The following is a 26,417-nucleotide window of genomic DNA, read 5'->3' on the forward strand; positions in this document are numbered from 1 at the left end:
TATACAGAACACCACAATGCAATGAGCAGTGATAGTGAGCACTGATGAGGATACTAGAACTGACACTGAGCAGCAAGATGCAGCACTGGACTATTAGTAATGTACTGTAGTATGCTGAGCACCACAATGCAGCACAAGACAATGAGCAGTGATACTGAGCACTGATGAGGATACTACTGAGAACTGACACTGAGCAGGAGAGACACACTACTAGTATTACTGAGCAGCAATAAGTAACCACTGATACTGAGCACTGATATTGAGATTTCCACTGAGAGAACATAGCCACGTCCTCTCCGCTCTCTCTTCAATGCACGAGTAAAAATGGCAGCAACGCGCAGCTCTTTATATGGAATCCGAATCTCGCAAGAATCCGACAGCGGGATGATGACATTTTCCCTTGTTCAGGTTTTCCGAGTCAGGCGGGAACAACCGAGCCTGCCTCGGACCAGTGTAAACCACGTGGAGTTCGTGGGGAATTCGGTTCTCGGAGAACCGAACCCGCTCCTCTCTACCTTATACCCATCAATTTTTTTATTTTCAATCTAAGCCCCTGCAGTTTTCTGTAAGCATCTGCTTCGCTATGATGATCAACAAGTCACAAGGGCAAACACTCAGGGCTTGAGGCGTAGATCTTAGGACCAGCTGCTACAAGCATGGCAGAGGTGTCACTATCACTGGTGACACCCAGAAAGGTGGCGAGGGAGATTGTAATGCAGTGCGCGCAGATAAACAGCGCAATGGTAAAAAGGAGGCATGGTTTCATAGGTAGGGGCGTGGCCTGGTGGCCTGAATCTACATTTTGTTGCTCCGGGTGTCCCGGGGGTTGGGGGCTGCACCCGGGGACTAGTGTGTGAGCTGTGCTGGCTCCTGCACAGTGACAGGGCATGGCCACCCAGCATGACGCCTCCCTTCTTGACCATGCTGTAATTGCAGTCGCACTGCAGTTCAGCGTGATCATAAAAAATGGTGTAGGCTCCTGCTGGTGCAGGCTGTAGAGAAAAGCTGCTGTGACCACGCCCCCTGTGTCTCCTCCGTTGCAGACCCCATTTTGAAGCCTTGCCCCCGGACTAAGAGAAAAGTATGCCCTTGCGCACTATCCTGACTTCTCCTCCCGTCTGCTTAATTTGTGCCTTCCAACGCACAATGCGAACAACAGGTGGTGCTGCAGGGCCCACACCCTTTTACTTGCCTTACAGAACAGCTCTGGAGCTGTTACAGTGCCCAGCTGCTGCAAGAAATCAGCTTGAATGCTTCAGGGGATGGGGCATGGCCAACATGAGCCCCACACCAAAGGAGGGTGGGGGTGTTTAATGCGAACTAGGGGTCATCCAAGCACTGCAAAAGGCCGCCATGCCCTGCATGCCCCTTTTCTCTTTTCATATGCAGATGAGGGTTCCAGTCAACTTTGGCCCACTGCTTGGATAACATCACCGTATGCAAATCCGTCTGCTGCAGACCTTCCCCAAGGAGTGCTTGTACTAGTTGTTGCATATGGTTTGATATTTGATGGTGCTTCAGTATTAGGCAGCCTTCCGCCCTCCCATGTTCATCTGAAAAGATGTGGTCTCCCTGCAGTTGTTGTCCCCAGATGAGAGTTCCCTTGTGCTGCCTCAGTTGAATCTCCTTTACTTGACAGAGATGTGCCTGAGCAGCGGCCCTCACCAGCCCTATCCCAAATCATACTTATTTTGCATAGGAGATACCATGGTCATGAAGATTGTTCTCCCAGGGTGAGGTTCATTCATTGCATTCTGGGTATGCTGACCCCTGTGATTTTCCCAAATGTGGGAAACTCGACTGCATTATTTGTGGTAGTGGGGGACTGTGTTTGTGCTTTCCTCTGGTCAGCTCTGGTAAAAGTCAGATTTCTTTGTCTCAGATCTTCCTCTAGCCTTGTTCTTCTTTCGAGAGTTCCCTTGTGCTGCCTCAGTTGGATCTCTTTCACTTGACAGGGGGGTGCCCGAACAGCGACCCTCCCCAGCTCTAGCCCAACTCCTACTTACCTGCCAGGTGAGATACTATGATCATGAAGGTGCTTCTCCCAGGGCAAGGCTCACCCATTGCACTCTGGGTGTGCTGCCCCTGCGATTTCCCCAAATGTGGGAAACTTGACTGCATAATTTGTGTTTCCCCTGGTCGGCTCTCGTATAATTCAGATCTCTTTGTCTCAGGTCTCTCTCCAGCCTAGTTTGCTGTCTGTTTCCACTTCTCTTTTCTTCAACCGCTCCCTTCTATACCCTTGTGCACTATCCTGACTTCTCCTCCCGTCTGCTTACTTTGTGCCTTCCAATGCACAATGCAAACTACAGGTAGTGCTGCAGGGCCCACACCCTTTTACTTGCCTTACAGAGCAGCTCTGGAGCTGTTACAGTGCCCAGCTGCTGCAAGAAATCAGCTTGAATGCTTCAGGGGATGGGGCATGGCCAACATGAGCCCCACACCAAAGGAGGGTGGAGGTGTTTAATGCGAACTAGGGGTCATCCAAGCACCGCAAAAGGCCGCCATGCCCTGCACGCCCCTTTTCTCTTTTCATATGCAGATGAGGGTTGAAGCCAACTTTGACCCACTGCTTGGATGACATCACCGTATGCAAATCCGTCTTCTGCAGAACTTCCCCCAGGAATGCTTGCACTAGTTGTTGCATTTGGTTTGTTGTTTGGGGGTGCTTCAGTATTAGGCAGCCTTCTGCCCTCCCATGTTCATCTGAAAATATGTGTTCTCCCTGCAGTTGTTGTCCCCAGATGAGAGTTCCCTTGTGCTGCCTCAGTTGAATCTCCTTTACTTGACAGAGATGTGCATGAGCAGCGGCCCTCCCCAGCCCTATTCCAAATCATACTTATTTTGCATAGGAGATACCATGGTCATGAAGATTGTTCTCCCAGGGTGAGGTTCATTCATTGCATTTTGGGTATGCTGACCCCTGTGATTTCCCCAAATGTGGGAAACTTGACTGCATTATTTGTGGTAGTGGGGGACTGTGTTTGTGCTTTCCTCTGGTCAGCTCTGGTAAAAGTCAGATTTCTTTGTCTCAGATTTTCCTCTAGCCTTGTTCTTCTTTCGAGAGTTCCATTGTGCTGCCTCAGTTGGATCTCCTTCACTTGACAGGGGGGTACCCGAGCAGCGACCCTCCCCAGCTCTAGCCCAACTCCTACTTACCTGCCAGGTGAGATACTATGATCATGAAGGTGCTTCTCCCAGGGCAAGGCTCACCCATTGCACTCTGGGTGTGCTGCCCCTGCGATTTCCCCAAATGTGGGAAACTTGACTGCATAATTTGTGTTTCCCCTGGTCGGCTCTCGTATAATTCAGATCTATTTGTCTCAGGTCTCTCTCCAGCCTAGTTTGCTGTCTGTTTCCACTTCTCTTTTCTTCAGCCGCTCCCTTCTATACCCTTGTGCACTATCCTGACTTCTCCTCCCGTCTGCTTACTTTGTGCCTTCCAATGCACAATGCAAACTACAGGTAGTGCTGCAGGGCCCACACCCTTTTACTTGCCTTACAGAGCAGCTCTGGAGCTGTTACAGTGCCCAGCTGCTGCAAGAAATCAGCTTGAATGCTTCAGGGGATGGGGCATGGCCAACATGAGCCCCACACCAAAGGAGGGGGGAGGTGTTTAATGCGAACTAGGGGTCATCCAAGCACTGCGAAAGGCCGCCATGCCCTGCATGCCCCTTTTCTCTTTTCATATGCAGATGAGGGTTCCAGTCAACTTTGGCCCACTGCTTGGATAACATCACCGTATGCAAATCCGTCTGCTGCAGACCTTCCCCCAGGAGTGCTTGTACTAGTTGTTGCATATGGTTTGATATTTGATGGTGCTTCAGTATTAGGCAGCCTTCCGCCCTCCCATGTTCATCTGAAAAGATGTGGTCTCCCTGCAGTTGTTGTCCCCAGATGAGAGTTCACTTGTGCTGCCTCAGTTGAATCTCCTTTACTTGACAGAGATGTGCCTGAGCAGCTGCCCTCACCAGCCCTATCCCAAATCATACTTATTTTGCATAGGAGATACCATGGTCATGAAGATTGTTCTCCCAGGGTGAGGTTCATTCATTGCATTCTGGGTATGCTGACCCCTGTGATTTTCCCAAATGTGGGAAACTCGACTGCATTATTTGTGGTAGTGGGGGACTGTGTTTGTGCTTTCCTCTGGTCAGCTCTGGTAAAAGTCAGATTTCTTTGTCTCAGATCTTCCTCTAGCCTTGTTCTTCTTTCGAGAGTTCCCTGGTGCTGCCTCAGTTGGATCTCCTTCACTTCACAGGGGGGAACCCGAGCAGCGACCCTCCCCAGCATTAGCCCAACTCCTACTTACCTGCCAGGTGAGATACTATGATCATGAAGGTGCTTCTCCCAGGGCAAGGCTCAACCATTGCACTCTGGGTGTGCTGCTCCTGCGATTTCCCCAAATGTGGGAAACTTGACTGCATAATTTGTGTTTCCCCTCGTCGGCTCTCGTATAATTCAGATCTCTTTGTCTCAGGTCTCTCTCCAGCCTAGTTTGCTGTCTGTTTCCACTTCTCTTTTCTTCAGCCGCTCCCTTCTATACCCTTGTGCACTATCCTGACTTCTCCTCCCGTCTGCTTACTTTGTGCCTTCCAATGCACAATGCAAACTACAGGTAGTGCTGCAGGGCCCACACCCTTTTACTTGCCTTACAGAGCAGCTCTGGAGCTGTTACAGTGCCCAGCTGCTGCAAGAAATCAGCTTGAATGCTTCAGGGGCTTTGGCATAGCCAACATGAGCCCCACACCAAAGGAGGGTGGAGGTGTTTAATGCAAACTAGGGGTCAGCCAAGCGCCGCAAAAGGCCACCATGCCCTGCACGCCCCTTTTCTCTTTTCATATGCAGACGAGGGTTGAAGCCAACTTTGACCCACTGCTTGGATGACATCACCATATGCAAATCCATCTGCGGCAGGCCTTCCCCCAGGAATGCTTGCACTAGTTGTTGCATTTGGTTTGTTGTTTGGGGGTGCTTCAGTATTAGGCAGCCTTCTGCCCTCCCATGTTCATCTGAAAATATATGTTCTCCCTGCAGTTGTTGTCCCAAGATGAGAGTTCCCTTGTGCTGCCTCAGTTGAATCTCCTTTACTTGACAGAGATGTGCATGAGCAGCGGCCCTCCCCAGCCCTATTCCAAATCATACTTATTTTGCATAGGAGATACCATGGTCATGAAGATTTTTCTCCCAGGGTGAGGTTCATTCATTGCATTTTGGGTATGCTGACCCCTGTGATTTCCCCAAATGTGGGAAACTTGACTGCATTATTTGTGGTAGTGGGAGACTGTGTTTGTGCTTTCCTCTGGTCAGCTCTGGTAAAAGTCAGATTTCTTTGTCTCAGATTTTCCTTTAGCCTTGTTCTTTTTTCCAGAGTTCCCTTGTGCTGCCTCAGTTGGATCTCCTTCACTTTACAGGGGGGTACCCGAGCAGCGACCCTCCCCAGCTCTAGCCCAACTCCTACTTACCTGCCAGGTGAGATACTATGATCATGAAGGTGCTTCTCCCAGGGCAAGGCTCACCCATTGTACTCTGGGTGTGCTGCTCCTGCGATTTCCCCAAATGTGGGAAACTTGACTGCATAATTTGTGTTTCCCCTGGTCGGCTCTCGTATAATTCAGATCTCTTTGTCTCAGGTCTCTCTCCAGCCTAGTTTGCTGTCTGTTTCCACTTCTCTTTTCTTCAGCCGCTCCCTTTTATACCCTTGTGCACTATCCTGACTTCTCCTCCCGTCTGCTTACTTTGTGCCTTCCAATGCACAATGCAAACTACAGGTAGTGCTGCAGGGCCCACACCCTTTTACTTGCCTTACAGAGCAGCTCTGGAGCTGTTACAGTGCCCAGCTGCTGCAAGAAATCAGCTTGAATGCTTCAGGGGATGGGGCATGGCCAACATGAGCCCCACACCAAAGGAGGGTGGAGGTGTTTAATGCGAACTAGGGGTCATCCAAGCACCGCAAAAGGCCGCCATGCCCTGCACGCCCCTTTTCTCTTTTCATATGCAGATGAGGGTTGAAGCCAACTTTGACCCACTGCTTGGATGACATCACCGTATGCAAATCCGTCTTCTGCAGAACTTCCCCCAGGAATGCTTGCACTAGTTGTTGCATTTGGTTTGTTGTTTGGGGGTGCTTCAGTATTAGGCAGCCTTCTGCCCTCCCATGTTCATCTGAAAATATGTGTTCTCCCTGCAGTTGTTGTCCCCAGATGAGAGTTCCCTTGTGCTGCCTCAGTTGAATCTCCTTTACTTGACAGAGATGTGCCTGAGCAGCGGCCCTCCCCAGCTCTATCCCAAATCATACTTATTTTGCATAGGAGATACCATGGTCATGAAGATTATTCTCCCAGGGTGAGGTTCATTCATTGCATTATGGGTATGCTGACCCCTGTGATTTCCCCAAATGTGGGAAACTCGACTGCTTTATTTGTGGTAGTGGGGGACTGTGTTTGTGTTTTCCTCTGGTCAGCTCTGGTAAAAGTCAGATTTCTTTGTTCAGATCTTCCTCTAGCCTTGTTCTTCTTTCGAGAGTTCCCTTGTGCTGCCTCAGTTGGATCTCCTTCACTTGACAGGGGGGTGCCCAAGCAGAGACCCTCCCCAGCTCTAGCCCAACTCCTACTTACCTGCCAGGTGAGATACTATGATCATGAAGGTGCTTCTCCCAGGGCAAGGCTCACCCATTGCACTCTGGGTGTGCTGCCCCTGCGATTTCCCCAAATGTGGGAAACTTGACTGCATAATTTGTGTTTCCCCTGGTCGGCTCTCGTGTAATTCAGATCTCTTTGTCTCAGGTCTCTCTCCAACCTAGTTTGCTGTCTGTTTCCACTTCTCTTTTCTTCAGCCGCTCCCTTCTATACCCTTGTGCACTATCCTGACTTCTCCTCCCGTCTGCTTACTTTGTGCCTTCCAATGCACAATGCAAACTACAGGTAGTGCTGCAGGGCCCACACCCTTTTACTTGCCTTACAGAGCAGCTCTGGAGATGTTACAGTGCCCAGCTGCTGCAAGAAATCAGCTTGAATGCTTCAGGGGATGGGGCATGGCCAACATGAGCCCCACACCAAAGGAGGGTGGAGGTGTTTAATGCGAACTAGGGGTCATCCAAGCACCGCAAAAGGCCGCCATGCCCTGCACGCTCCTTTTCTCTTTTCATATGCAGATGAGGGTTGAAGCCAACTTTGACCCACTGCTTGGATAACATCACCGTATGCAAATCAGTCTTCTGCAGAACTTCCCCCAGGAATGCTTGCACTAGTTGTTGCATTTGGTTTGTTGTTTGGGGGTGCTTCAGTATTAGGCAGCCTTCTGCCCTCCCATGTTCATCTGAAAATATGTGTTCTCCCTGCAGTTGTTGTCCCCAGATGAGAGTTCCCTTGTGCTGCCTCAGTTGAATCTCCTTTACTTGACAGAGATGTGCATGAGCAGCGGCCCTCCCCAGCCCTATTCCAAATCATACTTATTTTGCATAGGAGATACCATGGTCATAAAGATTGTTCTCCCAGGGTGAGGTTCATTCATTGCATTTTGGGTATGCTGACCCCTGTGATTTCCCCAAATGTGGGAAACTTGACTGCATTATTTGTGGTAGTGGGGGACTGTGTTTGTGCTTTCCTCTGGTCAGCTCTGGTAAAAGTCAGATTTCTTTGTCTCAGATTTTCCTCTAGCCTTGTTCTTCTTTCGAGAGTTCCCTTGTGCTGCCTCAGTTGGATCTCCTTCAGTTTACAGGGGGGTACCCGAGCAGCGATCCTCCCCAGCTCTAGCCCAACTCCTACTTACCTGCCAGGTGAGATACTATGATCATGAAGGTGCTTCTCCCAGGGCAAGGCTCACCCATTGCACTCTAGGTGTGCTGCTCCTGCGATTTCCCCAAATGTGGGAAACTTGACTGCATAATTTGTGTTTCCCCTGGTCGGCTCTCGTATAATTCAGATCTCTTTGTCTCAGGTCTCTCTCCAGCCTAGTTTGCTGTCTGTTTCCACTTCTCTTTTCTTGAGCTGCTCCCTTCTATGCCCTTGCGCACTATCCTGACTTCTCCTCCTGTCTGCTTACTTTGTGCCTTCCAACGCACAATGCGAACTACAGGTAGTGCTGCAGGGCCCACACCCTTTTACTTGCCTTACAGAGCAGCTCTGGAGCTGTTACAGTGCCCAGCTGCTGCAAGAAATCAGCTTGAATGCTTCAGGGGCTGGGGCATAGCCAACATGAGCCCCACACCAAAGGAGGGTGGAGGTGTTTAATGCAAACTAGGGGTCAGCCAAGTGCCGCAAAAGGCCACCATGCCCTGCACGCCCCTTTTCTCTTTTCATATGCAGACGAGGGTTGAAGCCAACTTTGACCCACTGCTTGGATGACATCACCATATGCAAATCCATCTGCGGCAGGCCTTCCCCCAGGAATGCTTGCACTAGTTGTTGCATTTGGTTTGTTGTTTGGGGGTGCTTCAGTATTAGGCAGCTTTCTGCCCTCCCATGTTCATCTGAAAATATATGTTCTCCCTGCAGTTGTTGTCCCCAGATGAGAGTTCCCTTGTGCTGCCTCAGTTGAATCTCCTTTACTTGACAGAGATGTGCATGAGCAGCGGCCCTCCCCAGCCCTATTCCAAATCATACTTATTTTGCATAGGAGATACCATGGTCATGAAGATTTTTCTCCCAGGGTGAGGTTCATTCATTGCATTTTGGGTATGCTGACCCCTGTGATTTCCCCAAATGTGGGAAACTCAACTGCATTATTTGTGGTAGTGGGGGACTGTGTTTGTGCTTTCCTCTGGTCAGCTCTAGTAAAAGTCAGATTTCTTTGTCTCACATTTTCCTCTAGCCTTGTTCTTCTTTCGAGAGTTCCCTTGTGCTGCCTTTGTTGGATCTCCTTCACTTTACAGGGGGGTACCCGAGCAGCGACCCTCCCCAGCTCTAGCCCAACTCCTACTTACCTGCCAGGTGAGATACTATGATCATGAAGGTGCTTCTCCCAGGGCAAGGCTCACCCATTGTACTCTGGGTGTGCTGCTCCTGCGATTTCCCCAAATGTGGGAAACTTGACTGCATAATTTGTGTTTCCCCTCGTCGGCTCTCGTATAATTCAGATCTCTTTGTCTCAGGTCTCTCTCCAGCCTAGTTTGCTGTCTGTTTCCACTTCTCTTTTCTTCAGCCGCTCCCTTCTATACCCTTGTGCACTATCCTGACTTCTCCTCCCGTCTGCTTACTTTGTGCCTTCCAATGCACAATGCAAACTACAGGTAGTGCTGCAGGGCCCACACCCTTTTACTTGCCTTACAGAGCAGCTCTGGAGCTGTTACAGTGCCCAGCTGCTGCAAGAAATCAGCTTGAATGCTTCAGGGGCTGGGGCATAGCCAACATCAGCCCCACACCGAAGGAGGGTGGAGGTGTTTAATGCAAACTAGGGGTCAGTCAAGCGCCACAAAAGGCCACCATGCCCTGCACGCCCCTTTTCTGTTTTCATATGCAGATGAGGGTTGAAGCCAACTTTGACCCACTGCTTGGATGACATCACCATATGCAAATCCATCTGCGGCAGGCCTTCCCCCAGGAATGCTTGCACTAGTTGTTGCATTTGGTTTGTTGTTTGGGGGTGCTTCAGTATTAGGCAGCCTTCTGCTGCACCCTGCTTTGGTGTGGGGCTCATGTTGGCCATGCCCCATCCCCTGAAGCTTTCAAGCAGATTTCTTGCAGCAGCTGGGCACTGTAACAGCTCAAGAGCTGCTCTGTAAGGCAAGTAAAAGGGTGTGGGCCCTGCAGCACTACCTGTAGTTTGCATTGTGCATTGGAAGGCACAAAGTAAGCAGACGGGAGGAGAAGTCAGGATAGTGCACAAGGGTATAGAAGGGAGCGGCTGAAGAAAAGAGAAGTGGAAACAGACAGCAAACTAGGCTGGAGAGAGATCTGAGACAAAGAGATCTGAATTATACGATAGCCGACCAGGGGAAACACAAATTATGCAGTCAAGTTTCCCACATTTGGGGAAATCGCAGGGGCAGCACACCCAGAGTGCAATGGGTGAGCCTTGCCCTGGGAGAAGCACCTTCATGATCATAGTATCTCACCTGGCAGGTAAGTATGAGTTGGGCTAGAGCTGGGGAGGGTCGCTGCTCGGGCACCCCCCTGTTAAGTGAAGGAGATCCAACTGAGGCAGCACAAGGGAACTCTCAAAAGAAGAACAAGGCTAGAGGAAGATCTGAAACAAAGAAATCTGACTTTTACCAGAGCTGACCAGAAGAAAACACAAACACAGTCCCCCACTACCACAAATAAAGCAGTCGAGGTGAGGTTCATTCATTGCATTTTGGGTATGCTGACCCCTGTGATTTCCCCAAATGTGGGAAACTCGACTGCTTTATTTGTGGTAGTGGGGGACTGTGTTTGTGTTTTCTTCTGGTCAGCTCTGGTAAAAGTCAGATTTCTTTGTTTCAGATCTTCCTCTAGCCTTGTTCTTCTTTTGAGAGTTCCCTTGTGCTGCCTCAGTTGGATCTCCTTCACTTAACAGGGGGGTGCCCGAGCAGCGACCCTCCCCAGCTCTAGCCCAACTCCTACTTACCTGCCAGGTGAGATACTATGATCATGAAGGTGCTTCTCCCAGGGCAAGGCTCACCCATTGCACTCTGGGTGTGCAGCCCCTGCGATTTCCCCAAATGTGGGAAACTTGACTGCATAATTTGTGTTTCCCCTGGTCGGCTCTCGTATAATTCAGATCTCTTTGTCTCAGATCTCTCTCCAGCCTAGTTTGCTGTCTGTTTCCACTTCTCTTTTCTTCAGCCGCTCCCTTCTATACCCTTGTGCACTATCCTGACTTCTCCTCCCGTCTGCTTACTTTGTGCCTTCCAATGCACAATGCAAACTACAGGTAGTGCTGCAGGGCCCACACCCTTTTACTTGCCTTACAGAGCAGCTCTGGAGCTGTTACAGTGCCCAGCTGCTGCAAGAAATCTGCTTGAATGCTTCAGGGGATGGGACATGGCCAACATGAGCCCCACACCAAAGGAGGGTGGAGCAGAAGGCTGACTAATACTGAAGCACCCCCAAACAACAAACCAAATGCAACAACTAGTGCAAGCATTCCTGGGGGAAGGCCTGCCGCAGATGGATTTGCATATGGTGATGTCATCCAAGCAGTGGGTCAAAGTTGGCTTCAACCCTCGTCTGCATATGAAAACAGAAAAGGGGCGTGCAGGGCATGGTGGCCTTTTGCGGCGCTTGACCGACCCCTAGTTTGCATTAAACACCTCCACCCTCCTTCGGTGTGGGGCTCATGTTGGCTATGCCCCAGCCCCTGAAGCATTCAAGCTGATTTCTTGCAGCAGCTGGGCACTGTAACAGCTCCAGAGCTGCTCTGTAAGGCAAGTAAAAGGGTGTGGGCCCTGCAGCACTACCTGTAGTTTGCATTGTGCATTGGAAGGCACAAAGTAAGCAGACGGGAGGAGAAGTCAGGATAGTGCACAAGGGTATAGAAGGGAGCGGCTGAAGAAAAGAGAAGTGGAAACAGACAGCAAACTAGGCTGGAGAGAGACAAAGAGATCTGAATTATACGAGAGCCGACCAGGGGAAACACAAATTATGCAGTCAAGTTTCCCACATTTGGGGAAATCGCAGGAGCAGCACACCCAGAGTGCAATGGGTGAGCCTTGCCCTGGGAGAAGCACCTTCATGATCATAGTATCTCACCTGGCAGGTAAGTAGGAGTTGGGCTAGAGCTGGGGAGGGTCGCTGCTCGGGTACCCCCCTGTCAAGTGAAGGAGATCCAACTGAGGCAGCACAAGGGAACTCTCGAAAGAAGAACAAGGCAAGAGGAAAATCTGAGACAAAGAAATCTGACTTTTACCAGAGCTGACCAGAGGAAAGCACAAACACAGTCCCCCACTACCACAAATAATGCAGTTGAGTTTCCCACATTTGGGGAAATCACAGGGGTCAGCATACCCAAAATGCAATGAATGAACCTCACCCTGGGAGAACAATCTTCATGACCATGGTATCTCCTATGCAAAATAAGTATGATTTGGAATAGGGCTGGGGAGGGCCGCTGCTCTGGCACATCTCTGTCAAGTAAAGGAGATTCAACTGAGGCAGCACAAGGGAACTCTCATCTGGGGACAACAACTGCAGGGAGAACACATATTTTCAGATGAACATGGGAGGGCAGAAGGCTGCCTAATACTGAAGCACCCCCAAACAACAAACCAAATGCAACAACTAGTGCAAGCATTCCTGGGGGAAGTTCTGCAGAAGACGGATTTGCATACGGTGATGTCATACAAGCAGTGGGTCAAAGTTGGCTTCAACCCTCATCTGCATATGAAAAGAGAAAAGGGGCGTGCAGGGCATGGCGGCCTTTTGCGGTGCTTGGATGACCCCTAGTTCGCATTAAACACCTCCACCCTCCTTTGGTGTGGGGCTCATGTTGGCCATGCCCCATCCCCTGAAGCATTCAAGCAGATTTCTTGCAGCAGCTGGGCACTGTAACAGCTCCAGAGCTGCTCTGTAAGGCAAGTAAAAGGGTGTGGGCCCTGCAGCACTACCTGTAGTTTGCATTGTGCATTGGAAGGCACAAAGTAAGCAGACGGGAGGAGAAGTCAGGATAGTGCACAAGGGTATAGAAGGGAGCGGCTGAAGAAAAGAGAAGTGGAAACAGACAGCAAACTAGGCTGGAGAGAGACCTGAGACAAAGAGATCTGAATTATACGAGAGCCGACCAGGGGAAACACAAATTATGCAGTCAAGTTTCCCACATTTGGGGAAATCGCAGGGGCAGCACACCCAGAGTGCAATGGGTGAGCCTTGCCCTGGGAGAAGCACCTTCATGATCATAGTATCTCACCTGGCAGGTAAGTAGGAGTTGGGCTAGAGCTGGGGAGGGTCTCTGCTCGGGCACCCCCCTGTCAAGTGAAGGAGATCCAACTGAGGCAGCACAAGGGAACTCTCAAAAGAAGAACAAGGCTCTGAAACAAAGAAATCTGACTTCTACCAGAGCTGACCAGAGGAAAACACAAACACAGTCCCCCACTACCACAAATAAAGCAGTCGAGTTTCCCACATTTGGGGAAATCACAGGGGTCAGCATACCCAGAATGCAATGAATGAACCTCACCCTGGGAGAATAATCTTCATGACCATGGTATCTCCTATGCAAAATAAGTATGATTTGGGATAGAGCTGGGGAGGGCCGCTGCTCAGGCACATCTCTGTCAAGTTAAGGAGATTCAACTGAGGCAGCACAAGGGAACTCTCATCTAGGGACAACAACTGCAGGGAGAACACATATTTTCAGATGAACATGGGAGGGCAGACGGCTGCCTAATACTGAAGCACCCCCAAACAACAAACCAAATGCAACAACTAGTGCAAGCATTCCTGGGGGAAGGCCTGCCGCAGATGGATTTGCATATGGTGATGTCATCCAAGCAGTGGGTCAAAGTTGGCTTCAACCCTCGTCTGCATATGAAAACAGAAAAGGGGCGTGCAGGGCATGGTGGCCTTTTGCTGCGCTTGTCTGACCCCTAGTTTGCATTAAACACCTCCACCCTTCTTCGGTGTGGGGCTCATGTTGGCTATGCCCCAGCCCCTGAAGCATTCAAGCTGATTTCTTGCAGCAGCTTGGCACTGCAACAGCTCCAGAGCTGCTCTGTAAGGCAAGTAAAAGGGTGTGGGCCCTGCAGCACTACCTGTAGTTTGCATTGTGCATTGGAAGGCACAAAGTAAGCAGACGGGAGGAGAAGTCAGGATAGTGCACAAGGGTACAGAAGGGAGCGGCTGAAGAAAAGAGAAGTGGAAACAGACAGCAAACTAGGCTGGAGAGAGACCTGAGACAAAGAGATCTGAATTATACGAGAGCCGACCAGGGGAAACACAAATTATGCCGTCAAGTTTCCCACATTTGGGGAAATCGCAGGAGCAGCACACCCAGAGTACAATGGGTGAGCCTTGCCCTGGGAGAAGCACCTTCATGATCATAGTATCTCACCTGGCAGGTAAGTAGGAGTTGGGCTAGAGCTGGTGAGGGTCGCTGCTCGGGTACCCCCCTGTAAAGTGAAGGAGATCCAACTGAGGCAGCACAAGGGAACTCTCGAAAGAAGAACAAGGCTAGAGGAAGATCTGAGACAAAGAAATCTGACTTTTTCCAGAGCTGACCAGAGGAAAGCACAAACACAGTCCCCCACTACCACAAATAATGCAGTCGAGTTTCCCACATTTGGGGAAATCACAGGGGTCAGCATACCCAGAATGCAATGAATGAACCTCACCTTGGGAGAACAATCTTCATGACCATGGTATCGCCTATGCAAAATAAGTATGATTTGGGATAGGGCTGGGGAGGGCCGCTGCTCAGGCACATCTCTGTCAAGTAAAGGAGATTCAACTGAGGCAGCACAAGGGAACTCTCATCTGGGGACAACAACTGCAGGGAGAACACATATTTTCAGATGAACATGTGAGGGCAGAAGGCTGCCTAATACTGAAGCACCCCCAAACAACAAACCAAATGCAACAACTAGTGCAAGCATTCCTGGGGGAAGGCCTGCAGCAGATGGATTTGCATATGGTGATGTCATCCAAGCAGTGGGTCAAAGTTGGCTTCAACCCTCGTCTGCATATGAAAAGAGAAAAGGGGCGTGCAGGGCATGGCGGCCTTTTGCAGCGCTTGGATGACCCCTAGTTCGCATTACACACCTCCACCCTCCTTCGGTGTGGGGCTCATGTTGGCTATGCCCCAGCCCCTGAAGCATTCAAGCTGATTTCTTGCAGCAGCTGGGCACTGTAACTGCTCCAGAGCTACTCTGTAAGGCAAGTAAAAGGGTGTGGGCCCTGCAGCACTACCTGTAGTTCGCATTGTGCGTTGGAAGGCACGAAGTAAGCAGACGGGAGAAGTCAGGATAGTGCGCAAGGGCATAGAAGGGAGCGGCTCAAGAAAAGAGAAGTGGAAACAGACAGCAAACTAGGCTGGAGAGAGACCTGAGACAAAGATATCTGAATTTTACGAGAGCCGACGAGGGGAAACACAAATTATGCAGTCACGTTTCCCACATTTGGGGAAATCGCAGGAGCAGCACACCCAGAGTGCAATGGTTGAGCCTTGCCCTGGGAGAAGCACCTTCATGATCATAGTATCTCACCTGGCAGGTAAGTAGGAGTTGGGCTAGAGCTGGGGAGGGTCGCTGCTCGGGTTCCCCCCTGTGAAGTGAAGGAGATCCAACTGAGGCAGCACCAGGGAACTCTCGAAAGAAGAACAAGGCTAGAGGAAGATCTGAGACAAAGAAATCTGACTTTTACCAGAGCTGACCAGAGGAAAGCACAAACACAGTCTCCCACTACCACAAATAATGCAGTCAAGTTTCCCACATTTGGGGAAATCACAGGGGTCAGCATACCCAAAATGCAATGAATGAACCTCACCCTGGGAGAAAAATCTTCATGACCATGGTATCTCCTATGCAAAATAAGTATGATTTGGAATAGGGCTGGGGAGGGCCGCTGCTCATGCACATCTCTGTCAAGTAAAGGAGATTCAACTGAGGCAGCACAAGGGAACTCTCATCTTGGGACAACAACTGCAGGGAGAACATATATTTTCAGATGAACATGGGAGGGCAGAGTACTGCCTAATACTGAAGCACCCCCAAACAACAAACCAAATACAACAACTAGTGCAAGCATTCCTGGGGGAAGGCCTGCCGCAGATGGATTTGCATATGGTGATGTCATCCAAGCAGTGGGTCAAAGTTGGCTTCAACCCTCGTCTGCATATGAAAAGAGAAAAGGGGCGTGCAGGGCATGGTGGCCTTTTGCGGCGCTTGGCTGACCCCTAGTTTGCATTAAACACCTCCACCCTCCTTTGGTGTGGGGCTCATGTTGGCTATGCCCCAGCCCCTGAAGCATTCAAGCTGATTTCTTGCAGCAGCTGGGCACTGTAACAGCTCCAGAGCTGCTCTGTAAGGCAAGTAAAAGGGTGTGGGCCCTGCAGCACTACCTGTAGTTCGCATTGTGCGTTGGAAGGCACAAAGTAAGCAGACAGGAGGAGAAGTCAGGATAGTGCGCAAGGGCATAGAAGTAAGCGGCTCAAGAAAAGAGAAGTGGAAACAGACAGCAAACTAGGCTGGAGAGAGATCTGAGACAAAGAGATCTGAATTATACGAGAGCCGACCAGGGGAAACACAAATTATACAGTCAAGTTTCCCACATTTGGGGAAATCGCAGGAGCAGCACACCCAGAGTGCAATGGGTTAGCCTTGCCCTGGGAGAAGCACCTTCATGATCATAGTATCTCACCTGGCAGGTAAGTAGGAGTTGGGCTAGAGCTGGGGAGGGTCGCTGCTAGGGTACCCCCCTGTAAAGTGAAGGAGATCCAATTAAGGCAGCACAAGGGAACTCTCGAAAGAAGAACAAGGCTAGAGGAAAATCTGAGACAAAGAAATCTGACTTTTACCAGAGCTGACCAGAGGAAAGCACAAACACAGTCCCCCACTACCACAAATAATGCAGTTGAGTTTCCCACATTTGGGGAAATCACAGGGGTCAGCATACCCAAAATGCAATGAATGAACCTCACCCTGGGAGAAAAATCTTCATGACCATGGTATCTCCTATGCAAAATAAGTATGATTTGGAATAGGGCTGGGGAGGGCCGCTGCTCATGCACATCTCTGTCAAGTAAAGGAGATTTAACTGAGGCAGCACAAGGGAACTCTCATCTGGGGACAACAACTGCAGGGAGAACACATATTTTCAGATGAACATGGGAGGGCAGAAGGCTGCCTAATACTGAAGCACCCCCAAACAACAAACCAAATGCAACAACTAGTGCAAGCATTCCTGGGGGAAGTTCTGCAGAAGACGGATTTGCATACGGTGATGTCATCCAAGCAGTGGGTCAAAGTTGGCTTCAACCCTCATCTGCATATGAAAAGAGAAAAGGGGCGTGCAGGGCATGGCGGCCTTTTGCGGTGCTTGGATGACCCCTAGTTCGCATTAAACACCTCCACCCTCCTTTGGTGTGGGGCTCATGTTGGCCATGCCCCATCCCCTGGAGCATTCAAGCTGATTTCTTGCAGCAGCTGGGCACTGTAACAGCTCCAGAGCTGCTCTGTAAGGCAAGTAAAAGGGTGTGGGCCCTGCAGCACTACCTGTAGTTTGCATTGTGCATTGGAAGGCACAAAGTAAGCAGACGGGAGGAGAAGTCAGGATAGTGCACAAGGGTATAGAAGGGAGCGGCTGAAGAAAAGAGAAGTGGAAACAGACAGCAAACTAGGCTGGAGAGAGACCTGAGACAAAGAGATCTGAATTATACGAGAGCCGACCAAGGGAAACACAAATTATGCAGTCAAGTTTCCCACATTTGGGGAAATCGCAGGGGCAGCACACCCAGAGTGCAATGGGTGAGCCTTGCCCTGGGAGAAGCACCTTCATGATCATAGTATCTCACCTGGCAGGTAAGTAGGAGTTGGGCTAGAGCTGGGGAGGGTCGCTGTTCGGGCACCCCCCTGTCAAGTGAAAGAGATCCAACTGAGGCAGCACAAGGGAACTCTCGAAAGAAGAACAAGGCTAGAGGAAGATCTGAGACAAAGAAATCTGACTTTTTCCAGAGCTGGCCAGAGGAAAGCACAAACACAGTCCCCCACTTCCACAAATAATGCAGTCGAGTTTCCCACATTTGGGGAAATCACAGGGGTCAGCATACCCAGAATGCAATGAATGAACCTCACCCTGGGAGAACAATCTTCATGACCATGGTATCGCCTATGCAAAATAAGTATGATTTGGGATAGGGCTGGGGAGGGCCGCTGCTCAGGCACATCTCTGTCAAGTAAAGGAGATTCAACTGAGGCAGCACAAGGGAACTCTCATCTGGGGACAACAACTGCAGGGAGAACACATATTTTCAGATGAACATGTGAGGGCAGAAGGCTGCCTAATACTGAAGCACCCCCAAACAACAAACCAAATGCAACAACTAGTGCAAGCATTCCTGGGGGAAGGCCTGCAGCAGATGGATTTGCATATGGTGATGTCATCCAAGCAGTGGGTCAAAGTTGGCTTCAACCCTCGTCTGCATATGAAAAGAGAAAAGGGGCGTGCAGGGCATGGCGGCCTTTTGCAGCGCTTGGATGACCCCTAGTTTGCATTACACACCTCCTCCCTCCTTCTGTGTGGGGCTCATGTTGGCTATGCCCCAGCCCCTGAAGCATTAAAGCTGATTTCTTGCAGCAGCTGGGCACTGTAACTGCTCCAGAGCTACTCTGTAAGGCAAGTAAAAGGGTGTGGGCCCTGCAGCACTACCTGTAGTTCGCATTGTGCGTTGGAAGGCACGAAGTAAGCAGACGGGAGAAGTCAGGATAGTGCGCAAGGGCATAGAAGGGAGCGGCTCAAGAAAAGAGAAGTGGAAACAGACAGCAAACTAGGCTGGAGAGAGACCTGAGACAAAGAGATCTGAATTATACGAGAGCCGACGAGGGGAAACACAAATTATGCAGTCAAGTTTCCCACATTTGGGGAAATCGCAGGAGCAGCACACCCAGAGTGCAATGGTTGAGCCTTGCCCTGGGAGAAGCACCTTCATGATCATAGTATCTCACCTGGCAGGTAAGTAGGAGTTGGGCTAGAGCTGGGGAGGGTCGCTGCTCGGGTTCCCCCCTGTGAAGTGAAGGAGATCCAACTGAAGCAGCACCAGGGAACTCTCGAAAGAAGAACAAGGCTAGAGGAAGATCTGAGACAAAGAAATCTGACTTTTACCAGAGCTGACCAGAGGAAAGCACAAACACAGTCCCCCACTACCACAAATAATGCAGTCGAGTTTCCCACATTTGGGAAAATCACAGGGGTCAGCATACCCAGAATGCAATGAATGAACCTAACCCTGGGAGAACAATCTTCATGACCATGGTATCTCCTATGCAAAATAAGTATGATTTGGGATAGGGCTGGTGAGGGCCGCTGCTCAGGCACATCTCTGTCAAGTAAAGGAGATTCAACTGAGGCAGCACAAGGGAACTCTCATCTGGGGACAACAACTGCAGGGAGACCACATCTTTTCAGATGAACATGGGAGGGCGGAAGGCTGCCTAATACTGAAGCACCATCAAATATCAAACCATGGCCCTCATTCCGAGTTGATCGCTCGCAAGGCGATTTTAGCAGAGTTACACACGCTAAGCCGCCGCCTACTGGGAGTGAATCTTAGCTTCTTAAAATTGCGACCGATGTATTCGCAATATTGCGATTACAAACTACTTAGCAGTTTCAGAGTAGCTTCAGACTTACTCTGCATCTGTGATCAGTTCAGTGCTTGTCGTTCCTGGTTTGACGTCACAAACACTCCCAGAGTTCGCCCAGACACTCCCCCGTTTCTCCGGCCACTCCTGCGTTTTTTCCGGAAACTGTAGCGTTTTTTCCCACACGCCCATAAAACGGCCTGTTTCCGCCCAGTAACACCCATTTCCTGTCAATCACATTACGATCGCCGGAGCGAAGAAAAAGCCGTGAGTAAAAATACTTTCTTCATTGTAAAATTACTTGGCGCAGTCGCAGTGCGAATATTGCGCATGCGTACTAAGCAGAATTTCACTGCGATGCGATGAAATTTACAGAGCGAACGACTCGGAATGAGGGCCCATATGCAACAACTAGTACAAGCACTCCTGGGGGAAGGTCTGCAGCAGACGGATTTGCATACGGTGATGTAAATCCAAGCAGTGGGCCAAAGTTGACTGGAACCCTCATCTGCATATGAAAAGAGAAAAGGGGCATGCAGGGCATGGCGGCCTTTTGCAGTGCTTGGATGACCCCTAGTTCGCATTAAACACCCCCACCCTCCTTTGGTGTGGGGCTCATGTTGGCCATGCCCCATCCCCTGATGCATTCAAGCTGATTTCTTGCAGCAGCTGGGCACTGTAACAGCTCCAGAGCTGTTCTGTAAGGCAAGTAAAAGTGTGTGGGCCCTGCAGCACCACCTGTTGTTCGCATTGTGCGTTGGAAGGCACAAATTAAGCAGACGGGAGGAGAAGTCAGGATAGTGCGCAAGGGCATTCTTTTCTCTTAGTCCGGGGGCAAGGCTTCAAAATGGGGTCTGCAACGGAGGAGACACAGGGGGCGTGGTCACAGCAGCTTTTCTCTACAGTCTGCACCAGCAGGAGCCTACACCATTTTTTATGATCACGCTGAACTGCAGTGCGACTGCAATTACAGCATGGTCAAGAAGGGAGGCGTCATGCTGGGTGGCCATGCCCTGTCACTGTGCAGGAGCCAGCACCGCTCACACACTAGTCCCCGGGTGCAGCCCCCAACCCCCGGGACACCCGGAGCAACAAAATGTAGATTCAGGCCACCAGGCCACGCCCCTACCTATGAAACCATGCCTCCTTTTTACCATTGCGCTGTTTATCTGCGCGCACTGCATTACAATCTCCCTCGCCACCTCTCTGGGTGTCACCAGTGATAGTGACACCTCTGCCATGCTTGTAGCAGCTGGTCCTAAGATCTACGCCTCAAGCCCTGAGTGTTTGCCCTTGTGACTTGTTGATCATCATAGCGAAGCAGATGCTTACAGAAAACTGCAGGGGCTTAGATTGAAAATAAAAACAATTGATGGGTATAAGGTAGAGAGGAGTGGGTTCGGTTCTCCGAGAACCGAATTCCCCACGAACTCCACGTGGTTTACATTGGTCCGAGGCAGGCTCGGTTGTTCCTGCCTGACTCGGAAAACCTGAACAAGGGAAAATGTCATCATCCCGCTGTCAGATTCTCGTGAGATTCGGATTCCATATAAAGAGCTGCGCGTTGCTGCCATTTTTACTCGTGCATTGAAGAGAGAGCGGAGAGGACGTGGCTATGTTCTCTCAGTGGAAATCTCAATATCAGTGCTCAGTATCAGTGGTTACTTATTGCTGCTCAGTAATACTAGTAGTGTGTCTCTCCTGCTCAGTGTCAGTTCTCAGTAGTATCCTCATCAGTGCTCAGTATCACTGCTCATTGTCTTGTGCTGCATTGTGGTGCTCAGCATACTACAGTACATTACTAATAGTCCAGTGCTGCATCTTGCTGCTCAGTGTCAGTTCTAGTATCCTCATCAGTGCTCACTATCACTGCTCATTGCATTGTGGTGTTCTGTATACTACAGTAACATAGTAATATAGTATATATAGAGGAGCGGGTTCGGTTCTCCGAGAACCGAATTCCCGACGAACTCCACGTGGTTTACACTGGTCCGAGGCAGGCTCGGTTGTTCCTGCCTGACTCGGAAAACCTGAACAAGGGAAAATGTCATCATCCCGCTGTCGGATTCTCGCGAGATTCGGATTCCATATAAAGAGCTGCGCGTTGCCGCCATTTTTACTCGTGCATTGAAGAGAGAGCGGAGAGGACGTGGCTATGTTCTCTCAGTGGAAATCTCAATATCAGTGCTCAGTATCAGTGGTTACTTATTGCTGCTCAGTAATACTAGTAGTGTGTCTCTCCTGCTCAGTGTCAGTTCTCAGTAGTATCCTCATCAGTGCTCAGTATCACTGCTCATTGTCTTGTGCTGCATTGTGGTGCTCAGCATACTACAGTACATTACTAATAGTCCAGTGCTGCATCTTGCTGCTCAGTGTCAGTTCTAGTATCCTCATCAGTGCTCACTATCACTGCTCATTACATTGTGGTGTTCTGTATACTACAGTAACATAGTAATATAGTAACATATGGTAACATAGTTTTTGAGGTTGAATAGAGGCAAATTGCCCATCGTGTTCAACCTGTTTTAAGTTGTGATGATTCTACATACTTGCTGAATAATGTTTTATGACTAGTTAGCTACTATAACTCATGTTACCCCCGGATTAACCATGTTGATATTTTAAGTATTATAACCTTGGATAGCTTTTTCATTCAGAAATGTATCCATTCCTTTTTTAAATCCAATTACAGAGTCCGCCATTACCACCTTCCCTGGCAGGGAATTCCACATCCTGATTGCCCTAACAGTGAAGATCATAGTATCTCACCTGGCAGGTAAGTAGGAGTTGGGCTAGAGCTGTGGAGGATTGCTGCTCGGGCACCCCCTGTCAAGTGAAGGAGATCCAACTGAGGCAGCACAAGGGAACTCTCGAAAGAAGAACAAGGCTAGAGGAAGATCTGAGACAAAGAAATCTGACTTTTACCAGAGCTGACCAGAGGAAAGCACAAACACAGTCCCCCACTACCACAAATAATGCAGTCGAGTTTCCCACATTTGGGGAAATCACAGGGGTCAGCATACCCAGAGTGCAATGAATGAACCTCACCCTGGGAGAACAATCTTCATGACCATGGTATCTCCTATGCAAAATAAGTATGATTTGGGATAGGGCTGGGGAGGGCCGCTGCTCAGGCACATCTCTGTCAAGTAAAGGAGATTCAACTGAGGCAGCACAAGGGAACTCTCATCTGGGGACAACAACTGCAGGGAGAACACATATTTTCAGATGAACATGGGAGGGCAGAAGGCTGCCTAATACTGAAGCACCCCCAAACAACAAACCAAATGCAACTACTAGTGCAAGCATTCCTGGGGGAAGGCCTGCAGCAGACGGATTTGCATATGGTGATGTCATCCAAGCAGTGGGTCAAAGTTGGCTTCAACCCTCGTCTGCATATGAAAATAAAAAAGGGGTGTGCAGGGCATGGCTGCCTTTTGCGGCGCTTGGATGACCCCTAGTTCGCATTAAACACCTCCACCCTCCTTCGGTGTGGGGCTCATGTTGGCTATGCCCCAGCCCCTGAAGCATTCAAGCTGATTTCTTGCAGCAGCTGGGCACTGTAACAGCTCCAGAGCTGCTCTGTAAAGCAAGTAAAAGGGTGTGGGCCCTGCAGCACTACCTGTAGTTTGCATTGTGCGTTGGAAGGCACAAAGTAAGCAGACGGGGAAGTCAGGATAGTGCACAAGGGCATAGAAGGGAGCGGCTGAAGAAAAGAGAAGTGGAAACAGACAGCAAACTAGGCTGGAGAGAGACCTGAGACAAAGAGATCTGAATTATACGAGAGCCGACCAGGGGAAACACAAATTATGCAGTCAAGTTTCCCACATTTGGGGAAATCGCAGGGGCAGCACACCCAGAGTGCAATGGGTGAGCCTTGCCCTGGGAGAAGCACCTTCATGATCATAGTATCTCACCTGGCAGGTAAGTAGGAGTTGGGCTAGAGCTGGGGAGGGTCTCTGCTCGGGCACCCCCCTGTCAAGTGAAGGAGATCCAACTGAGGCAGCACAAGGGAACTCTCAAAAGAAGAACAAGGCTCTGAAACAAAGAAATCTGACTTTTACCAGAGCTGACCAGAGGAAAACACAAACACAGTCCCCCACTACCACAAATAAAGCAGTCGAGTTTCCCACATTTGGGGAAATCACAGGGGTCAGCATACCCAGAATGCAATGAATGAACCTCACCCTGGGAGAATAATCTTCATGACCATGGTATCTCCTATGCAAAATAAGTATGATTTGGGATAGAGCTGGGGAGGGCCGCTGCTCAGGCACATCTCTGTCAAGTTAAGGAGATTCAACTGAGGCAGCACAAGGGAACTCTCATCTAGGGACAACAACTGCAGGGAGAACACATATTTTCAGATGAACATGGGAGGGCAGAAGGCTGCCTAATACTGAAGCACCCCCAAACAACAAACCAAATGCAACAACTAGTGCAAGCATTCCTGGGGGAAGGCCTGCCGCAGATGGATTTGCATATGGTGATGTCATCCAAGCAGTGGGTCAAAGTTGGCTTCAACCCTCGTCTGCATATGAAAACAGAAAAGGGGCGTGCAGGGCATGGTGGCCTTTTGCTGCGCTTGTCTGACCCCTAGTTTGCATTAAACACCTCCACCCTCCTTCGGTGTGGGGCTCATGTTGGCTATGCCCCAGCCCCTGAAGCATTCAAGCTGATTTCTTGCAGCAGCTTGGCACTGCAACAGCTCCAGAGCTGCTCTGTAAGGCAAGTAAAAGGGTGTGGGCCCTGCAGCACTACCTGTAGTTTGCATTGCGCATTGGAAGGCACAAAGTAAGCAGACGGGAGGAGAAGTCAGGATAGTGCACAAGGGTATAGAAGGGAGCGGCTGAAGAAAAGAGAAGTGGAAACAGACAGCAAACTAGGCTGGAGAGAGACCTGAGACAAAGAGATCTGAATTATACGAGAGCCGACCAGGGGAAACACAAATTATGCAGTCAAGTTTCCCACATTTGGGGAAATCGCAGGAGCAGCACACCCAGAGTACAATGGGTGAGCCTTGCCCTGGGAGAAGCACCTTCATGATCATAGTATCTCACCTGGCAGGTAAGTAGGAGTTGGGCTAGAGCTGGGGAGGGTCGCTGCTCGGGCACCCCCCTGTAAAGTGAAGGAGATCCAACTGAGGCAGCACAAGGGAACTCTCGAAAGAAGAACAAGGCTAAAGGAAAATCTGAGACAAAGAAATCTGACTTTTACCAGAGCTGACCAGAGGAAAGCACAAACACAGTCTCCCACTACCACAAATAATGCAGTCAAGTTTCCCACATTTGGGGAAATCACAGGGGTCAGCATACCCAAAATGCAATGAATGAACCTCACCCTGGGAGAAAAATCTTCATGACCATGGTATCTCCTATGCAAAATAAGTATGATTTGGAATAGGGCTGGGGAGGGCCGCTGCTCATGCACATCTCTGTCAAGTAAAGGAGATTCAACTGAGGCAGCACAAGGGAACTCTCATCTTGGGACAACAACTGCAGGGAGAACATATATTTTCAGATGAACATGGGAGGGCAGAAGGCTGCCTAATACTGAAGCACCCCCAAACAACAAACCAAATGCAACAACTAGTGCAAGCATTCCTGGGGGAAGGCCTGCCGCAGATGGATTTGCATATGGTGATGTCATCCAAGCAGTGGGTCAAAGTTGGCTTCAACCCTCGTCTGCATATGAAAAGAGAAAAGGGGCGTGCAGGGCATGGTGGCCTTTTGCGGCGCTTGGCTGACCCCTAGTTTGCATTAAACACCTCCACCCTCCTTTGGTGTGGGGCTCATGTTGGCTATGCCCCAGCCCCTGAAGCATTCAAGCTGATTTCTTGCAGCAGCTGGGCACTGTAACAGCTCCAGAGCTGCTCTGTAAGGCAAGTAAAAGGGTCTGGGCCCTGCAGCACTACCTGTAGATCGCATTGTGCGTTGGAAGGCACAAAGTAAGCAGACAGGAGGAGAAGTCAGGATAGTGCGCAAGGGCATAGAAGGGAGCGGCTCAAGAAAAGAGAAGTGGAAACAGACAGCAAACTAGGCTGGAGAGAGACCTGAGACAAAGAGATCTGAATTATACGAGAGCCGACCAGGGGAAACACAAATTATGCAGTCAAGTTTCCCACATTTGGGGAAATCGCAGGGGCAGCACACCCAGAGTGCAATGGGTGAGCCTTGCCCTGGGAGAAGCACCTTCATAATCATAGTATCTCACCTGGCAGGTAAGTAGGAGTTGGGCTAGAGCTGGGGAGGGTCGCTGTTCGGGCACCCCCCTGTGAAGTGAAGGAGATCCAACTGAGGTAGCACAAGGGAACTCTCGAAAGAAGAACAAGGCTAGAGGAAGATCTGAGACAAAGAAATCTGACTTTTTCCAGAGCTGACCAGAGGAAAGCACAAACACAGTCCCCCACTACCACAAATAATGCTGTCGAGTTTCCCACATTTGGGGAAATCACAGGGGTCAGCATACCCAGAATGCAATGAATGAACCTCACCTTGGGAGAACAATCTTCATGACCATGGTATCGCCTATGCAAAATAAGTATGATTTGGGATAGGGCTGGGGAGGGCCGCTGCTCAGGCACATCTCTGTCAAGTAAAGGAGATTCAACTGAGGCAGCACAAGGGAACTCTCATCTGGGGACAACAACTGCAGGGAGAACACATATTTTCTGATGAACATGTGAGGGCAGAAGGCTGCCTAATACTGAAGCACCCCCAAACAACAAACCAAATGCAACAACTAGTGCAAGCATTCCTGGGGGAAGGCCTGCAGCAGATGGATTTGCATATGGTGATGTCATCCAAGCAGTGGGTCAAAGTTGGCTTCAACCCTCGTCTGCATATGAAAAGAGAAAAGGGGCGTGCAGGGCATGGCGGCCTTTTGCAGCGCTTGGATGACCCCTAGTTCGCATTACACACCTCCACCCTCCTTCGGTGTGGGGCTCATGTTGGCTATGCCCCAGCCCCTGAAGCATTCAAGCTGATTTCTTGCAGCAGCTGGGCACTGTAACTGCTCCAGAGCTACTCTGTAAGGCAAGTAAAAGGGTGTGGACCCTGCAGCACTACCTGCAGTTCGCATTGTGCGTTGGAAGGCACGAAGTAAGCAGACGGGAGAAGTCAGGATAGTGCGCAAGGGCATAGAAGGGAGCGGCTCAAGAAAAGAGAAGTGGAAACAGACAGCAAACTAGGCTGGAGAGAGACCTGAGACA

At 50.0% G+C, this 26,417-nt stretch overlaps 33 non-coding genes and 4 pseudogenes across 33 annotated transcripts; 15 read left to right on the plus strand and 22 right to left on the minus strand.

Annotated features, from left to right (window-relative positions):
* Positions 1 to 1,682: 1,682 nt before the first annotated feature.
* LOC135022619 (U1 spliceosomal RNA) lies at positions 1,683 to 1,846 on the plus strand. The gene has a single exon (XR_010219714.1). It is a non-coding gene; the product is annotated as a U1 spliceosomal RNA (small nuclear RNA).
* Positions 1,847 to 1,998: 152 nt separating this feature from the next.
* Positions 1,999 to 2,161, plus strand: LOC135022503 (U1 spliceosomal RNA). The gene has a single exon (XR_010219616.1). It is a non-coding gene; the product is annotated as a U1 spliceosomal RNA (small nuclear RNA).
* Positions 2,162 to 2,835: 674 nt separating this feature from the next.
* LOC135022399 (U1 spliceosomal RNA) lies at positions 2,836 to 2,999 on the plus strand. Its single transcript, XR_010219515.1, has one exon. It is a non-coding gene; the product is annotated as a U1 spliceosomal RNA (small nuclear RNA).
* A 152-nt stretch (positions 3,000 to 3,151) lies between these two features.
* LOC135022519 (U1 spliceosomal RNA) lies at positions 3,152 to 3,314 on the plus strand. Its single transcript, XR_010219632.1, has one exon. It is a non-coding gene; the product is annotated as a U1 spliceosomal RNA (small nuclear RNA).
* Positions 3,315 to 3,988: 674 nt separating this feature from the next.
* On the plus strand, positions 3,989 to 4,152 carry LOC135022631 (U1 spliceosomal RNA). The gene has a single exon (XR_010219725.1). It is a non-coding gene; the product is annotated as a U1 spliceosomal RNA (small nuclear RNA).
* A 152-nt stretch (positions 4,153 to 4,304) lies between these two features.
* On the plus strand, positions 4,305 to 4,440 carry LOC135022602 (U1 spliceosomal RNA; annotated as a pseudogene).
* A 701-nt stretch (positions 4,441 to 5,141) lies between these two features.
* On the plus strand, positions 5,142 to 5,305 carry LOC135022464 (U1 spliceosomal RNA). The gene has a single exon (XR_010219577.1). It is a non-coding gene; the product is annotated as a U1 spliceosomal RNA (small nuclear RNA).
* Positions 5,306 to 5,457: 152 nt separating this feature from the next.
* On the plus strand, positions 5,458 to 5,620 carry LOC135022547 (U1 spliceosomal RNA). Its single transcript, XR_010219661.1, has one exon. It is a non-coding gene; the product is annotated as a U1 spliceosomal RNA (small nuclear RNA).
* A 674-nt stretch (positions 5,621 to 6,294) lies between these two features.
* Positions 6,295 to 6,458, plus strand: LOC135022456 (U1 spliceosomal RNA). The gene has a single exon (XR_010219569.1). It is a non-coding gene; the product is annotated as a U1 spliceosomal RNA (small nuclear RNA).
* Positions 6,459 to 6,609: 151 nt separating this feature from the next.
* On the plus strand, positions 6,610 to 6,772 carry LOC135022490 (U1 spliceosomal RNA). Its single transcript, XR_010219603.1, has one exon. It is a non-coding gene; the product is annotated as a U1 spliceosomal RNA (small nuclear RNA).
* A 674-nt stretch (positions 6,773 to 7,446) lies between these two features.
* LOC135022411 (U1 spliceosomal RNA) lies at positions 7,447 to 7,610 on the plus strand. Its single transcript, XR_010219526.1, has one exon. It is a non-coding gene; the product is annotated as a U1 spliceosomal RNA (small nuclear RNA).
* Positions 7,611 to 7,762: 152 nt separating this feature from the next.
* LOC135022628 (U1 spliceosomal RNA) lies at positions 7,763 to 7,925 on the plus strand. Its single transcript, XR_010219723.1, has one exon. It is a non-coding gene; the product is annotated as a U1 spliceosomal RNA (small nuclear RNA).
* A 674-nt stretch (positions 7,926 to 8,599) lies between these two features.
* Positions 8,600 to 8,763, plus strand: LOC135022718 (U1 spliceosomal RNA). The gene has a single exon (XR_010219791.1). It is a non-coding gene; the product is annotated as a U1 spliceosomal RNA (small nuclear RNA).
* Positions 8,764 to 8,915: 152 nt separating this feature from the next.
* On the plus strand, positions 8,916 to 9,051 carry LOC135022577 (U1 spliceosomal RNA; annotated as a pseudogene).
* Positions 9,052 to 9,906: 855 nt separating this feature from the next.
* Positions 9,907 to 10,069, minus strand: LOC135022495 (U1 spliceosomal RNA). The gene has a single exon (XR_010219609.1). It is a non-coding gene; the product is annotated as a U1 spliceosomal RNA (small nuclear RNA).
* Positions 10,070 to 10,537: 468 nt separating this feature from the next.
* Positions 10,538 to 10,700, plus strand: LOC135022546 (U1 spliceosomal RNA). The gene has a single exon (XR_010219660.1). It is a non-coding gene; the product is annotated as a U1 spliceosomal RNA (small nuclear RNA).
* An 821-nt stretch (positions 10,701 to 11,521) lies between these two features.
* Positions 11,522 to 11,684, minus strand: LOC135022524 (U1 spliceosomal RNA). Its single transcript, XR_010219637.1, has one exon. It is a non-coding gene; the product is annotated as a U1 spliceosomal RNA (small nuclear RNA).
* A 152-nt stretch (positions 11,685 to 11,836) lies between these two features.
* LOC135022424 (U1 spliceosomal RNA) lies at positions 11,837 to 12,000 on the minus strand. The gene has a single exon (XR_010219538.1). It is a non-coding gene; the product is annotated as a U1 spliceosomal RNA (small nuclear RNA).
* Positions 12,001 to 12,674: 674 nt separating this feature from the next.
* On the minus strand, positions 12,675 to 12,837 carry LOC135022505 (U1 spliceosomal RNA). Its single transcript, XR_010219618.1, has one exon. It is a non-coding gene; the product is annotated as a U1 spliceosomal RNA (small nuclear RNA).
* Positions 12,838 to 12,979: 142 nt separating this feature from the next.
* LOC135022448 (U1 spliceosomal RNA) lies at positions 12,980 to 13,143 on the minus strand. Its single transcript, XR_010219561.1, has one exon. It is a non-coding gene; the product is annotated as a U1 spliceosomal RNA (small nuclear RNA).
* Positions 13,144 to 13,817: 674 nt separating this feature from the next.
* On the minus strand, positions 13,818 to 13,980 carry LOC135022626 (U1 spliceosomal RNA). Its single transcript, XR_010219721.1, has one exon. It is a non-coding gene; the product is annotated as a U1 spliceosomal RNA (small nuclear RNA).
* A 152-nt stretch (positions 13,981 to 14,132) lies between these two features.
* Positions 14,133 to 14,296, minus strand: LOC135022459 (U1 spliceosomal RNA). Its single transcript, XR_010219572.1, has one exon. It is a non-coding gene; the product is annotated as a U1 spliceosomal RNA (small nuclear RNA).
* A 698-nt stretch (positions 14,297 to 14,994) lies between these two features.
* On the minus strand, positions 14,995 to 15,130 carry LOC135022645 (U1 spliceosomal RNA; annotated as a pseudogene).
* Positions 15,131 to 15,282: 152 nt separating this feature from the next.
* Positions 15,283 to 15,446, minus strand: LOC135022465 (U1 spliceosomal RNA). The gene has a single exon (XR_010219578.1). It is a non-coding gene; the product is annotated as a U1 spliceosomal RNA (small nuclear RNA).
* Positions 15,447 to 16,120: 674 nt separating this feature from the next.
* Positions 16,121 to 16,283, minus strand: LOC135022582 (U1 spliceosomal RNA). Its single transcript, XR_010219693.1, has one exon. It is a non-coding gene; the product is annotated as a U1 spliceosomal RNA (small nuclear RNA).
* Positions 16,284 to 16,435: 152 nt separating this feature from the next.
* On the minus strand, positions 16,436 to 16,599 carry LOC135022720 (U1 spliceosomal RNA). Its single transcript, XR_010219793.1, has one exon. It is a non-coding gene; the product is annotated as a U1 spliceosomal RNA (small nuclear RNA).
* Positions 16,600 to 17,273: 674 nt separating this feature from the next.
* Positions 17,274 to 17,436, minus strand: LOC135022536 (U1 spliceosomal RNA). The gene has a single exon (XR_010219650.1). It is a non-coding gene; the product is annotated as a U1 spliceosomal RNA (small nuclear RNA).
* A 152-nt stretch (positions 17,437 to 17,588) lies between these two features.
* Positions 17,589 to 17,752, minus strand: LOC135022433 (U1 spliceosomal RNA). Its single transcript, XR_010219546.1, has one exon. It is a non-coding gene; the product is annotated as a U1 spliceosomal RNA (small nuclear RNA).
* Positions 17,753 to 18,450: 698 nt separating this feature from the next.
* On the minus strand, positions 18,451 to 18,586 carry LOC135022603 (U1 spliceosomal RNA; annotated as a pseudogene).
* Positions 18,587 to 18,738: 152 nt separating this feature from the next.
* On the minus strand, positions 18,739 to 18,902 carry LOC135022408 (U1 spliceosomal RNA). Its single transcript, XR_010219523.1, has one exon. It is a non-coding gene; the product is annotated as a U1 spliceosomal RNA (small nuclear RNA).
* Positions 18,903 to 22,142: 3,240 nt separating this feature from the next.
* On the minus strand, positions 22,143 to 22,306 carry LOC135022510 (U1 spliceosomal RNA). Its single transcript, XR_010219623.1, has one exon. It is a non-coding gene; the product is annotated as a U1 spliceosomal RNA (small nuclear RNA).
* Positions 22,307 to 22,976: 670 nt separating this feature from the next.
* On the minus strand, positions 22,977 to 23,139 carry LOC135022506 (U1 spliceosomal RNA). Its single transcript, XR_010219619.1, has one exon. It is a non-coding gene; the product is annotated as a U1 spliceosomal RNA (small nuclear RNA).
* Positions 23,140 to 23,281: 142 nt separating this feature from the next.
* Positions 23,282 to 23,445, minus strand: LOC135022449 (U1 spliceosomal RNA). Its single transcript, XR_010219562.1, has one exon. It is a non-coding gene; the product is annotated as a U1 spliceosomal RNA (small nuclear RNA).
* Positions 23,446 to 24,119: 674 nt separating this feature from the next.
* LOC135022548 (U1 spliceosomal RNA) lies at positions 24,120 to 24,282 on the minus strand. Its single transcript, XR_010219662.1, has one exon. It is a non-coding gene; the product is annotated as a U1 spliceosomal RNA (small nuclear RNA).
* A 152-nt stretch (positions 24,283 to 24,434) lies between these two features.
* On the minus strand, positions 24,435 to 24,598 carry LOC135022466 (U1 spliceosomal RNA). Its single transcript, XR_010219579.1, has one exon. It is a non-coding gene; the product is annotated as a U1 spliceosomal RNA (small nuclear RNA).
* A 674-nt stretch (positions 24,599 to 25,272) lies between these two features.
* On the minus strand, positions 25,273 to 25,435 carry LOC135022562 (U1 spliceosomal RNA). The gene has a single exon (XR_010219675.1). It is a non-coding gene; the product is annotated as a U1 spliceosomal RNA (small nuclear RNA).
* Positions 25,436 to 25,587: 152 nt separating this feature from the next.
* LOC135022479 (U1 spliceosomal RNA) lies at positions 25,588 to 25,751 on the minus strand. The gene has a single exon (XR_010219592.1). It is a non-coding gene; the product is annotated as a U1 spliceosomal RNA (small nuclear RNA).
* Between the last annotated feature and the right edge of the window lie 666 nt (positions 25,752 to 26,417).

The sequence above is a fragment of the Pseudophryne corroboree genome, unplaced genomic scaffold (assembly GCF_028390025.1).
Source record: "Pseudophryne corroboree isolate aPseCor3 unplaced genomic scaffold, aPseCor3.hap2 scaffold_388, whole genome shotgun sequence".
Taxonomy (NCBI): Eukaryota; Metazoa; Chordata; class Amphibia; order Anura; family Myobatrachidae; genus Pseudophryne; species Pseudophryne corroboree.